This window comes from Podarcis gaigeae, assembly GCF_964106915.1.
Source record: "Podarcis gaigeae genome assembly, chromosome: 8".
Classification (NCBI taxonomy): Eukaryota; Metazoa; Chordata; class Lepidosauria; order Squamata; family Lacertidae; genus Podarcis; species Podarcis gaigeae.
The window spans coordinates 46,139,071-46,149,880 of NC_139684.1; the positions used below are offsets into that span (position 1 = coordinate 46,139,071).

Below are 10,810 nucleotides of genomic sequence, written 5' to 3' on the forward strand. Positions count from 1 at the left end.
TTATGAACCAATAACATTGCAAAACATTGTCAAACACAGGTAAGGCTCGTTGGTGGGCGACAAATATTCACTGTCTCAGCAGGAGAAATGAGAGGGTTGGCTGTTGCAGCAATAAAGGGTCTATTTTGTTACTAAAAAGGTTTGTTTCACGCTAATGCTTTGTTACGTTTCCAGCTTAGAAGTAAAAGGATTTCTCCCCCTCTGCACTGCTTAATTGCTTAATACAACCCCAAACTTTGCATTTAGCAAAAAGTGGAAGTCTGTATGTGTGTGTGTATGTGTATTCAGACTATAGTTCAGTTTGATTGTGTTTAACAATAACATCTATTTCCCCCTGTGAAAGCAGTTAAGAAGCAGCAAAGCCTTTTGGAAGTGGTGATTCTTTGTAATTTCAACCCACTGGGAATTTTATGTAACTGCACATATAAGAACAGAGAAGAACGAACAAAGAAAGGTCAAGTAGAACTCTTTTAGTAAACAGCACTAGGGTGTTTTATGTGAAATCTAACTACTTTTCTGTGCATAATAAAGTAGATGGATATTATCTTTCACCATCTAGGGTGGGCAATTTCATATGCTCCTGTGGTCTTCATTAACACTGGATAGTATGCACTTTCCAGATACCTGCCCCCTGGTAAATGATCACATATCCTACAGTATTTCATAAAGGAAAATATACCAGTAATTGTCCTACTCTCATACCAAGGATCACTGCCTCGCTACCAGGTCACAAATTGCAGAAATGTTTATTCTGCTTAACTGTATACTTTCCCTGCAATCACTTTCCTTGCATTGTGTTAAACATTAAAAATGTGTTTGTACTTTTGGTTAAGGCAATATTGGGGAATCGCAGGAGTGGGGGCCAAATGTGGCCCTCTAGTCTTCTCTTGTCTGGCTCTCAGGATCCTAGATGACACGTGCATAATGTGTTGGAATGGTTCGAATATGTCCTTGAACTCCGCTTATATTTCTCACTTGCCTTGATGGAGGACAGAGAGGGAGATGCTAAGAAAGGTTAACCACCCCGGGCTAAAGATATTATTGGAAACATATGCCACAACACAAATAGTGAATGTTGCTGGGGAGGCATTAATTCTTCTTCTTCTTCTTCTTCTTCTTCTTCTTCTTCCTCCTCCTCCTCCTCCTCCTCCTCCTGTGGGTGGGGGGTGAGGCAAGGTTTCTTTCATTGATCACACCAGGAGGGAAAATAATAAGTGTAACAGTTAGCACCTAGAGTGCAGACTGAGTGAGCACACAGGTCAACTGATCACAGTCTCCCCCACCACAGTGGAGATGCATTATGTTTCTGTTTAAAGTACAGTAATTATTTCTAAATTGAAATCTATGCAATAAATCAGTGCATGCAAATATTATGCAAATTGCTCTCCTATTTTCTCTTCTCTTTTTTGGCAATGCATTTAATCTTTTTCTTTCCCCCTGGTTATGCATAAGTGCCCACCCTAATATCAGCACATATATCAGGACTGCTTCATGGACATTGGCCCCAGAAGTTCTCAGAGGCAATTGTATGAGGGCTGTTGGCAATATGAACCAACCCTAAGCGTGCACAGCAAAAGCATCCAAATCTTGTTTGGGTGCGTTAAACAGTTGTTCCGTTTCATTCCCACACTTCAGAACTGCTGTTAAGATTAAATGCCACCTTTCGTTTCCATGATGTATGAAGCTTGCGCATTGCATTTGTAATGGATGAGCCAAAGCAATTTGACATACCTAACTCAGAGTACTTCAAAGAACTGTTATGTAACACAGGTTGACATGTTTAATAACCATAAGTGAAAGCAAATGCAGTTTTCTTTTTAAGATGCTTAACAACCAAGTGAGAAGATTGCACATATCTTGTTTGAATTTAATGTATTTTAGAAGGCCTTTGGTTACAGGTGCAGTAATGCCATTAGCAATACAAGAAGAATGAAAAGAAAAGAAGGGAGAAAAAGGAAGAAACCAAAACGAATGAAGCAATAACAGACCTAGCTCTTGTGCACATTCCCTGTCAGAGCTAAAATTCCCAGAGTTTCATGGAAAGGGGAATTGCAGGTGTGTGAGGGGACTAGGGGGTCTCCTAACTATTCTCAACACTCTTAACTAACTACAGTTCCCAGGGTTCTTCAGACGAAGCTATGACTGTCTAAAGTGGTATGATGCTGCTTTAAATGTACAGTATAAAATAGATGGGGCCATAGGCTGGAATGTAGAAACATGGGAAGCTACCTTATCCAGAGTCAGGTCACTGGTCTATTTAGTTGCTCTGACTCACAGCATTTCTCCAGGGTTTCTGGCATGAACTTTCCCTAGTCCTACCTGGAAACACCAGGGAACCTCAGACCGTCTGCATTCAAGTGAAATGCTCTAACACTGGGCATTATTGTGATGTTTAGGAGCGTTTGGAAATGTATTTTCATTCTCTCACTTTCTCTGACCCCATAACTTAAGTCTGTTGTTTCACAGTCTCTTATGGAATGGAACAATTTCTCTTCCATGAAAAACAGAGATATACAAAAATTGACATATTCACCCATCCCTCCCTGCAAGATGCAGCAGCAACTGTGTTGGCAGCCTGGCCACCATTTTGTATTCTCCACAAAGTCCCAGCCAAAGATTGCATTCAGACGTTGGGTTTAGTTTGTTAGTTTTACTGGTAATAACGCTAGCACTTTTGTCCTGGCTTTCAATGTTCCTTTTACACTGCAATGCCTAATATTGTTCTGGAATTGTGGCTTTTTGATCAATGTACTGGCATGCTGCGCTAAAGAATCGTCTGCCAGTACACTACCCCAAGTTTTGTCATCTTAAAACGCCTGTGGTTTTCCAGATTAATGGGGTTGCAAACAGACATTTTTCTGGAAGCAATTAACATGGAAGTCACCACTAAACTTCCACTAGATTCTACTAGATTCCCAGAAGTGGATTTTACATCATATGAAAGATCACATAAAATGTGGAAATGAGCACGCAATGAAATGTCATGAAGATGGAACCAGGGGCTCTGCTCTCTGAATGCAGTCATAGTGTCATTCCAGTGTGTGTGTGTGTGTGTGTGTGTGTGTGTGTGAGAGAGAGAGAGAGAGAGAGAGAGAGAGAGAGAGAAAAGAGAGAAATGATGGCTGCCACACACCAAAAATGAAGAACATTCTCAATTTGTCAGGATTTTTATTAGTCAATCAAACAGTATACAATGCAGAATATTTAGAGAGAGAAAATGACACTGTGAGCTTCTTTTCTAAGACAGAGAAAGAAATGTTTCATATTTTTATTTTTATTTTAAAGTGTCCTGAGAAATTTGAGCTCAAATTTCAATGCCATTTTTATTTTTTTAAACAATCTTATTAGGTTAGCTTCCTTCATTACAGTTAACTTATTCCATGTTAATTGCTTGTTTGGCCTGTCAAGTAGCTCAGCGGGGATGTATGAGTTTAGAATATTTTGAATTATTAATTATAATTAATAGGGTACTTTAAATCAAATTCCATCAAATGTTCCCCATAATAACTTGCTTATATTGCTGCATATGTGTCCTATGCTTTCTTCATTTTTAATGGTCTATTTTCCATTTATAAGAAAATAAAAAATGTATAACTGGTCTTGGAAGCATTCTTCCATGTACTACTACCACTACTGCTAACACTAATAAATGCTTAAAAAACCCATTATTACAATTAGAGTTGAGGAGAATCCTGGTTCACTCCACATTTTGCAGGGAACTTACCCGTTCTTCTCCCACAGGACCCAAGCATGGATCAGAATTCTGAGTTGTGAATTAAGCTGCATAATCAATGGATCAAGCAGCATGTGGGTTCATACTGTACTTTTAAAAATATTGTAAGCTGCTTAGAACTCCGTAGCCAGCCATGCAGTAAAAATGCTTTTGAAAATGCTTCCAGGAAGTGACTGTACACCATAACGTGATTTTTTAAAATCAGATTAATGTGAAAATGGGATAGAATGGATTTATGGAGGGAAACAACTCTGTCTGAAAATTCATTCATTCAACATTATTTAAATGCACATTTTTGAAAAGGGTCTCATATATTTTAAACTCTCCATATTTGTAGTGCTTTCAATGCTTTTAAAAATGTGTGTGTGTGTGTATGTGTGTGTGTGTGCTACCTATAGAAATATAGAAAGCTGCCTATATTGGTCTTTCTTGGTCAGTATTCTTTACATTTGCTGGCAGGGCTTTGGGTATGGTGGACTCTCCCTGTCTGGAGATGCCAGGGATTGAACTAAGGAACTTCTGCATGCAAGGCAGAGGCTCTACCATGGAGCTATGGCCCTTTTATTTACAAAATAAATATTAGCTAGCTCAGGTAGCAGTAGATGACTGAACTCTACATCTTTGGTGCAAGGTGGGCTATTTCTTAAAGAAAATGAAACTGCTGGGGGTCTTTGCACCTGCATTGAGGATATGGCTGGCCATTGCCATCACACCTCAAAGAAGGCTCAGGTGACCTCAAACCCAGAGGGAAAGATGTTATTTTATTTAATAAAATGTTTTGGAGGATCTGCAATTGAATTAACCAGATCAACTGAAACAATACATAATCTGGGCAGGGAAGTCCCCTAATGTAGGAGGGATGAGCTCCCTTTCCCACTTCTAGGCATGTCTACAGGCTCATCCTGTGGCCCAGCCACAAAGGATTGGAAGCAATTATTCCTCCTTGCAATGGCAGTCTTAGAAATGGAAGTTGACCAGTTTTGCATTCACCCAGATGCGTAGGCCAAGCTGCTAATGGGTGACCCAAGTGCCACAAACCCAATAATGCCATAGATACCCCCCCAAAAAAACTTTGTTAAATACATTCCTGTCCAGACTATCAGCCAATTACACTAATCAGAAATTACTTCACTCCAGAACAAGAAAACTCACTGGAGTATGGAGTAGCCAAAAAGAAGAGTCCCTGGGCCAATTTGGGGCTCCTCAAAAATTCCTACTGAGCACCCATAAATAAGCAAGTAGAAATGCCCATACAGCCTAGGGAGGGATAGAGGGTGCAAGAATTGGCATGAAGTGAGGTGCCACCTAATAAAATGTGGGTAACCTAGACAGCATCTTAAAAAGCAGAGACATCACCTTGCCAACAAAGGTCCATATAATTAAAGCTATGGTTTTCCCAGTAGTGATGTATGGAAGTGAGAGCTGGACCATAAAGAAGGCTGATCGCCAAAGAATTGAAATTTTTGAATTATGGTGCTGGAAGAGACACTTGAGAGTCCCATGGACTGCAAGAAGATCAAACCTATCCATTCTTAAGGAAATCAGCCCTGAGTGCATACTGGAAGGAGAGATTGTGAAGCTGAGGCTCCAATACTTTGGCCACCTCATGAGAAGAGAAGACTCCCTGGAAAAGACCCTGATGTTGGGAATGACTGAGGGCACAAGGAGAAGGGGACAACAGAGGACGAGATGGTTGGACAGTGTTCTTGAGGCTACCAACATGAGTTTGACCAAACTGTGGGAGGCAATGGAAGACAGGAGTGCCTCGCGTGCTCTGGTCCATGGGCTCACAAAGAGTCAGACACGACTAAACGACCAAACAACAACAACAACAACTGCCTCTCAGTTTTGGCCCATTAGGACCCACCTGCCATTGCCTCCTCCTCTGGGCAATACTGCAGTCTTTTTTAGGGGAGCCCAAGGTTTGGCAAGGGGACATGGATGGCGCTGTGGGTGAAACCACAGAGCCTAGGGCTTGCTGATCATCAGATCAGCGGTTCGAATCCCCGCAACGTGGTGAGCTTCCGTTGCTCAGTCCCTGCTCCTGCCAACCTAGCAGAAAGCACATCAAAGTACAAGTAGATAAATAAGTACCGCTCTGGCAGCAAGGTAAATGGCATTTCCGTTCGCTGCTCTGGTTCTCCAGAAGTGGCTTAGTCCTGCTGGCCACATGACCCAGAAGCTGTATGCCAGCTCCCTCGGCCAGTAAAGCAAGATGAGCGCCACAACCCCAGAGTCGGTCACGACTGGACCTAATGGTCAGGGGTCCCTTTACCTTTAAGGTTTAGCAAAGATGTTCCCATTAGGCTGAAAGCAGCATTGTGCAGTTAACTATGACTGTAGTGCATGCTTGTGATTCTGTATGTGTGTGTGTGTATGCGTTCAAACTGAATCTTCAGTGTTCTGTTTTCTGTTAAGACATTTTTAGGAGGAAAAGATATTGACTCACAATGTTGGAAAATTATAGATGTGGATCAAAGCAACTGGAAATGGTGAAACAGATACTTCCAAAACACTCTTGAAGCAGGGTGGGGAAATGCTATCAAATTGTTGTGGTATTTTGTGCAAATGAATATAAACCATATATTATCTTAGCTATTACTTCTCAGTTGTGATTCACAGGATTTCTTAACAGTAGTGTCTTAGCAAGCAATCTAATTTTCAAGAAAGGAAAATCTTCCTCTTTTGTGCTTGCTCATGATATTAAAGCAGATATTGAATAGAGACCATTTACTGAGATGACTATATGCCCAAGTGTCAGGATGGACATCCCAACATGTACCAAAAGAGTGGTAGAAAACTTAATAAGCTAAATGTGTCCCCAAAATGTTGTCCTAATGAGCACTCACACTTTAAATGTGGGTGCCCTTTGTAGGATCGCATGCAGGGCGACAGTTCCCAGGGAACTTACTAGAAACAAGGGGCTGGCTTGCTTCTCAATGTTATTAATTGGAGGTTCACGCCCAGCCTCAGTAATCAAGTTTCTTGCTGGGAGGTGGGGCCAGCCCCATTTATAAATAGGGGGTGGAGCCGACAGCAGCCAGTCGGCTCTGGAGATTCACCCTCCCTACCCTCCCTTTGTTTAATGTTTCTTGTTTTCAGGTTAACTTTTTCTTCCTGTGTAGCAGACGCTGCTGCAGTCTGTGACTGGTTGCTATTGAAGGACTGGGAAGAATTTTTCTTGCGTCAGCAGGTTATGGCCTTGGGTGGAATCCTTTAGTCTTTTCTTCCCTATAATGGGGGGGGGGGGGTGAAGCGATGATTCACCCCCCCTGCAGTGGTGATTCCAGGGTCCCCACTTAAAGGGGTTATATATATGGGTGTCACTGGCCATAGGCTGAAAGGTTGTCAGTGAACAAACTCGGGGATATGGGCTTGGCTGCCTGCTACACTTACGTCTCACAGAGCACCCCCATATCCCATTTACCCTGATGAACTCCACTTTCCCCCAGCTGGGGGGCTGGGAGGGATACATGCCCAAGGCCTAAGCCAAGGTCTTCCTACATTCAGAAGTTTAAATAAAGTTGTGGCCTAATTTTAATTCCATAACACGTGTCAGAGTCTTTATTCCTTTCTTGTGATGCCTGGCCATGCAAAGCAAAATGCATGGCAAATGTGAAGCACCTACAGATCCTTGAGTCTCCTGAATTGCTTCAACTGATAATGAATAATTTATTATGAATTTGTAATTTCAGTTGATTTGTAATTTTATGTTGTGAACCACCCTGAGATCTATGGGTATAAGGTATGCAATTTTAACAAATAATAAATTATTAAAATAAAAAGGAAATAGTATAGTAGACTTTGCATGGACAAGTGTAATGAAATTTGGAGCATTCATGCAAAATAAATATACAGGTTAAAAACTGTAATTGTTAATTGATATTCAATAGTTTGATTGAGACTAGTACAATTTTACACATCTCCTGAGTTTCAAGCAGAGTTTTGCTGATGCTTCTTTCCCCTTCTTTCAGTCCAACCCATTTTCTTTTCATGCCATTTTTTAAACCTTAGGGACACTAAATTTCTCTCAGGAGCTCAACTGGGATGGGTGGATGCATGCCTGAACCCCTTGCCACTGTCAAATGTCCACCCACACCATCACCGCTCCAACTTCTGCTGCTGTGGGATACACCTGGCTGTACATTCCACAGCCAAGCCAGCTCTTTGCTGCTCTGGATAGCACTGTTACCAGCCCACTGGAGCCTCTATTGCTGGAAGCTGCTTGGTGGGAAGTTTTGCACTTCAGACAAAATATAAAGTGAATAGTGGCAGCTCCAGCAAGGCACTCCATGGCTGCCAGCATCATGCTAAGCTGGCTAACAGTAGAGAGGGATGAATCTGTCAATTTTGCTTTTGCTCATTCCTCACGCTTCCAGTCTTTAGTTCAGTTCTTCACATTTCTGCATCAGTTTGCAATTATTACAGTTGCACGCCAGCCCCAATCTCATTATCAGGTTCCATAAAATGGGTGTTTTGCAAGCAGCAATGCCCAAAGGAGCCCTTTTGTGAATGAGCATGTGCCCCCAGCAGTGATGGTGTCTACTGTACTCTAAGAATTCTGAATGTGCCTTTGAGCACACTCAAAAAAGCTTTGCACCCATGAAAACAATCTAGAGATTGGATCAGGGGTCTTGCTAGTGTCTGATTAATGTTTTAAAATACATTCAAAGATTTAGGCAAAATGTGCATTCCAGGCACATGCATAAGTAAATATACATATGGAAATATACTTTATTTAAACTGTATCAGAAGGGGCATGTAGACTACGATCTATATCAGGGTGACCCATCCTGTTTTGCTCTCTGAGACAAAATGGAAATGTGCTGTTCTCTAAAAACCTCATGCCATGTCTTCCCCCACATCTGGTGTTGCAACAGCTGGGGTGCTCCTCAAAGCTTTGTGCCTTGTCTTCTCCACCCCAAGGGGAAGAGTGCCAGGGCTGTGTGCCAAATTCAACAAGAGAGGGGGCAGTTCTTAAGACATTACTCAGAGGGGGAGGGGAGAGGAATGACAACACGACACACAAGAACACCCTGTCTTTTGCCAAGTTTGGAGAGAAGCAGGATGTCCCTCAATGCACTGACCATCATTTTCTCCACCCTGGGGGGGGCTGCAGTGAGCACAAAAATGCCTCCTGCTCACCAGCAAGAGGGAGGCATTCCATCTGTGGCGGCAGCGGTGGCAGAACACCATCTCTTGCACTTCCATCACGGGAGATGGGCGCTGGATCCGATCTGTACAGTGCTATGCAGCAGCTAGAAAGTTTTCTCTTGTAACAAACTTTTCTTTAGCGATAAAGAATGAATGATGTTTTATTGAAACTTCTTGATGGTCCCTGTAAGAATACAGCTTTGCCTCTTCCCCAGACGGATGTGTGTCTACTGTTTGGAATCAATGTAAAGGCAGATATAGAATGTTGACTTTATAAGCATCATCTGCTGTCATTCCAACAAGCATCAAAACACCTGCAGGTTTCCCCAAACCCAAGTGATTGTGAAATGCAGTATCTTTCCTTTGAGATTTATCTGTTAAACCTATACCAGGCACCCTTGATGTTTCAACCAGCTGGGTCACATTCTTGCCTTTGGTAAAATTACTAACTGCACCAGCTTCCTCCTAGTTTATGAAACCTACTAGATCTATCTATCCACCTTCCACCCAGTTCATTATTCTATGTGTATTTGGCAGCTCCAAGATGAGTGTACTAGAGACCCGGAGACATCGTTATTCTATGCATCAAGACTTCTCTTTGTCTTCCTTTTTTCTCATCATTCATCAATGACACACTGAGAGTTGTCTTCTGAGTCTTATAGACAGTTTGATTCTTCATCATTTATGATACAGAAGCTGTGTTATGGACCCATCAAAATCCTCATTATTCCGCTCTTACTTGCATCTGTTTTAAATGGTTTTTGTCATCTATAAATATTGAAGCATTTTTATCCGCATCTTCAGAAGAAAAGCTCTCTCTCATTATTTCATATTTTCATCTCATGCACTTGTTTGTTAACAGCTTCCACAACAAGCCAATGAATTTACTTAAAATAAGCATACTATTACTACTGCTATTTCATTCTGTTACCTTGGATATTTATCCAAGATGTGTGTGTGTGTGTGTGCGTGTGCGCGCGCGCGCGTACATTGTTCTGTGCTTTCAATCCAGCAAGCTGATTCGTTTTTTAAAAAAGAAGAAGAAAGAAAAAGAAGCAGCTCCCTGCAAAAGCTTTGGGTGTGAAAGGGGTTATTTAAGGAAGAGGTTGGCTTACCTTCATAATTTGTTCACCGTGTTTGTTCACTTGTTGCAACGCCTCTTCTCTGGGTTAGAAAGGCAAACCATTTATTCCAGGTCTTGATGATCCATCCCTATGGCAATTCTGGGGGTGGACTCTTTGTGCCTCCCAGGGGTTAGAGATGCTCCTCATACTGGCAGTGGCCTGTTATATGTTCCACATATATGTCCCAGGACCACCAGATGGTGTCTATCATCATCAGTTTCTACATGAGTTCAACACAGCATTTATCCCTGCCCCAAGCTCTCAGTATGGGCTCATTGTGGTCCCAGCTTCCTAGGGGCTGACAAGGAGATGGTTGATGGAGATGTCAAACTCCTCTCCCCAGAGTGAGCTTGTCATTACGGCATCTTTGTGGAGCTTACATTCACTGGCTTCTTTCATAGTTTTCATAGTTTTTTCTGTTCTCAAAGGGCATGGTGATGTCAGCCTTTATGATTTTCTTCCTGTCGTCATGGCAGATGACAATGTCAGGTCTCAGCAGGCTTCCTGTGTCAGGTATAGATCAGGTTAGTGACATGGTGCCCACTGAAGCGGGGATGGCTTTGACCAGACAGTTCACCACCTTAAAACAAATAGGAAAATAGTGTTTTCTCCTCTGCTCCACTGAAGTGATCACGAACAATCTTCAGTCATTTCTACAGAATGATGCCACATCTATATTTTCATTTATTTTATAAATATTTTCATTTTTAAAAAGAAATAGTACCAATAATTTTTTTTTTAAAAAAATGGTATATAATTATTCGCAATTACAGTGGTACCTCGGGTTAAGAACTTAATT

The 10,810-nt window shown here is 41.7% G+C and overlaps 1 long non-coding RNA gene across 1 annotated transcript; it reads right to left on the reverse strand.

Annotated features, from left to right (window-relative positions):
• Nucleotides 1-727: 727 nt before the first annotated feature.
• On the reverse strand, nucleotides 728-10,548 carry LOC310850186. The gene is made up of 2 exons (XR_014567256.1): nucleotides 10,003-10,548; nucleotides 728-1,180 (listed from the first exon to the last, which is right to left on the reverse strand). It is a non-coding gene; the product is annotated as an uncharacterized lncRNA (long non-coding RNA).
• Between the last annotated feature and the right edge of the window lie 262 nt (nucleotides 10,549-10,810).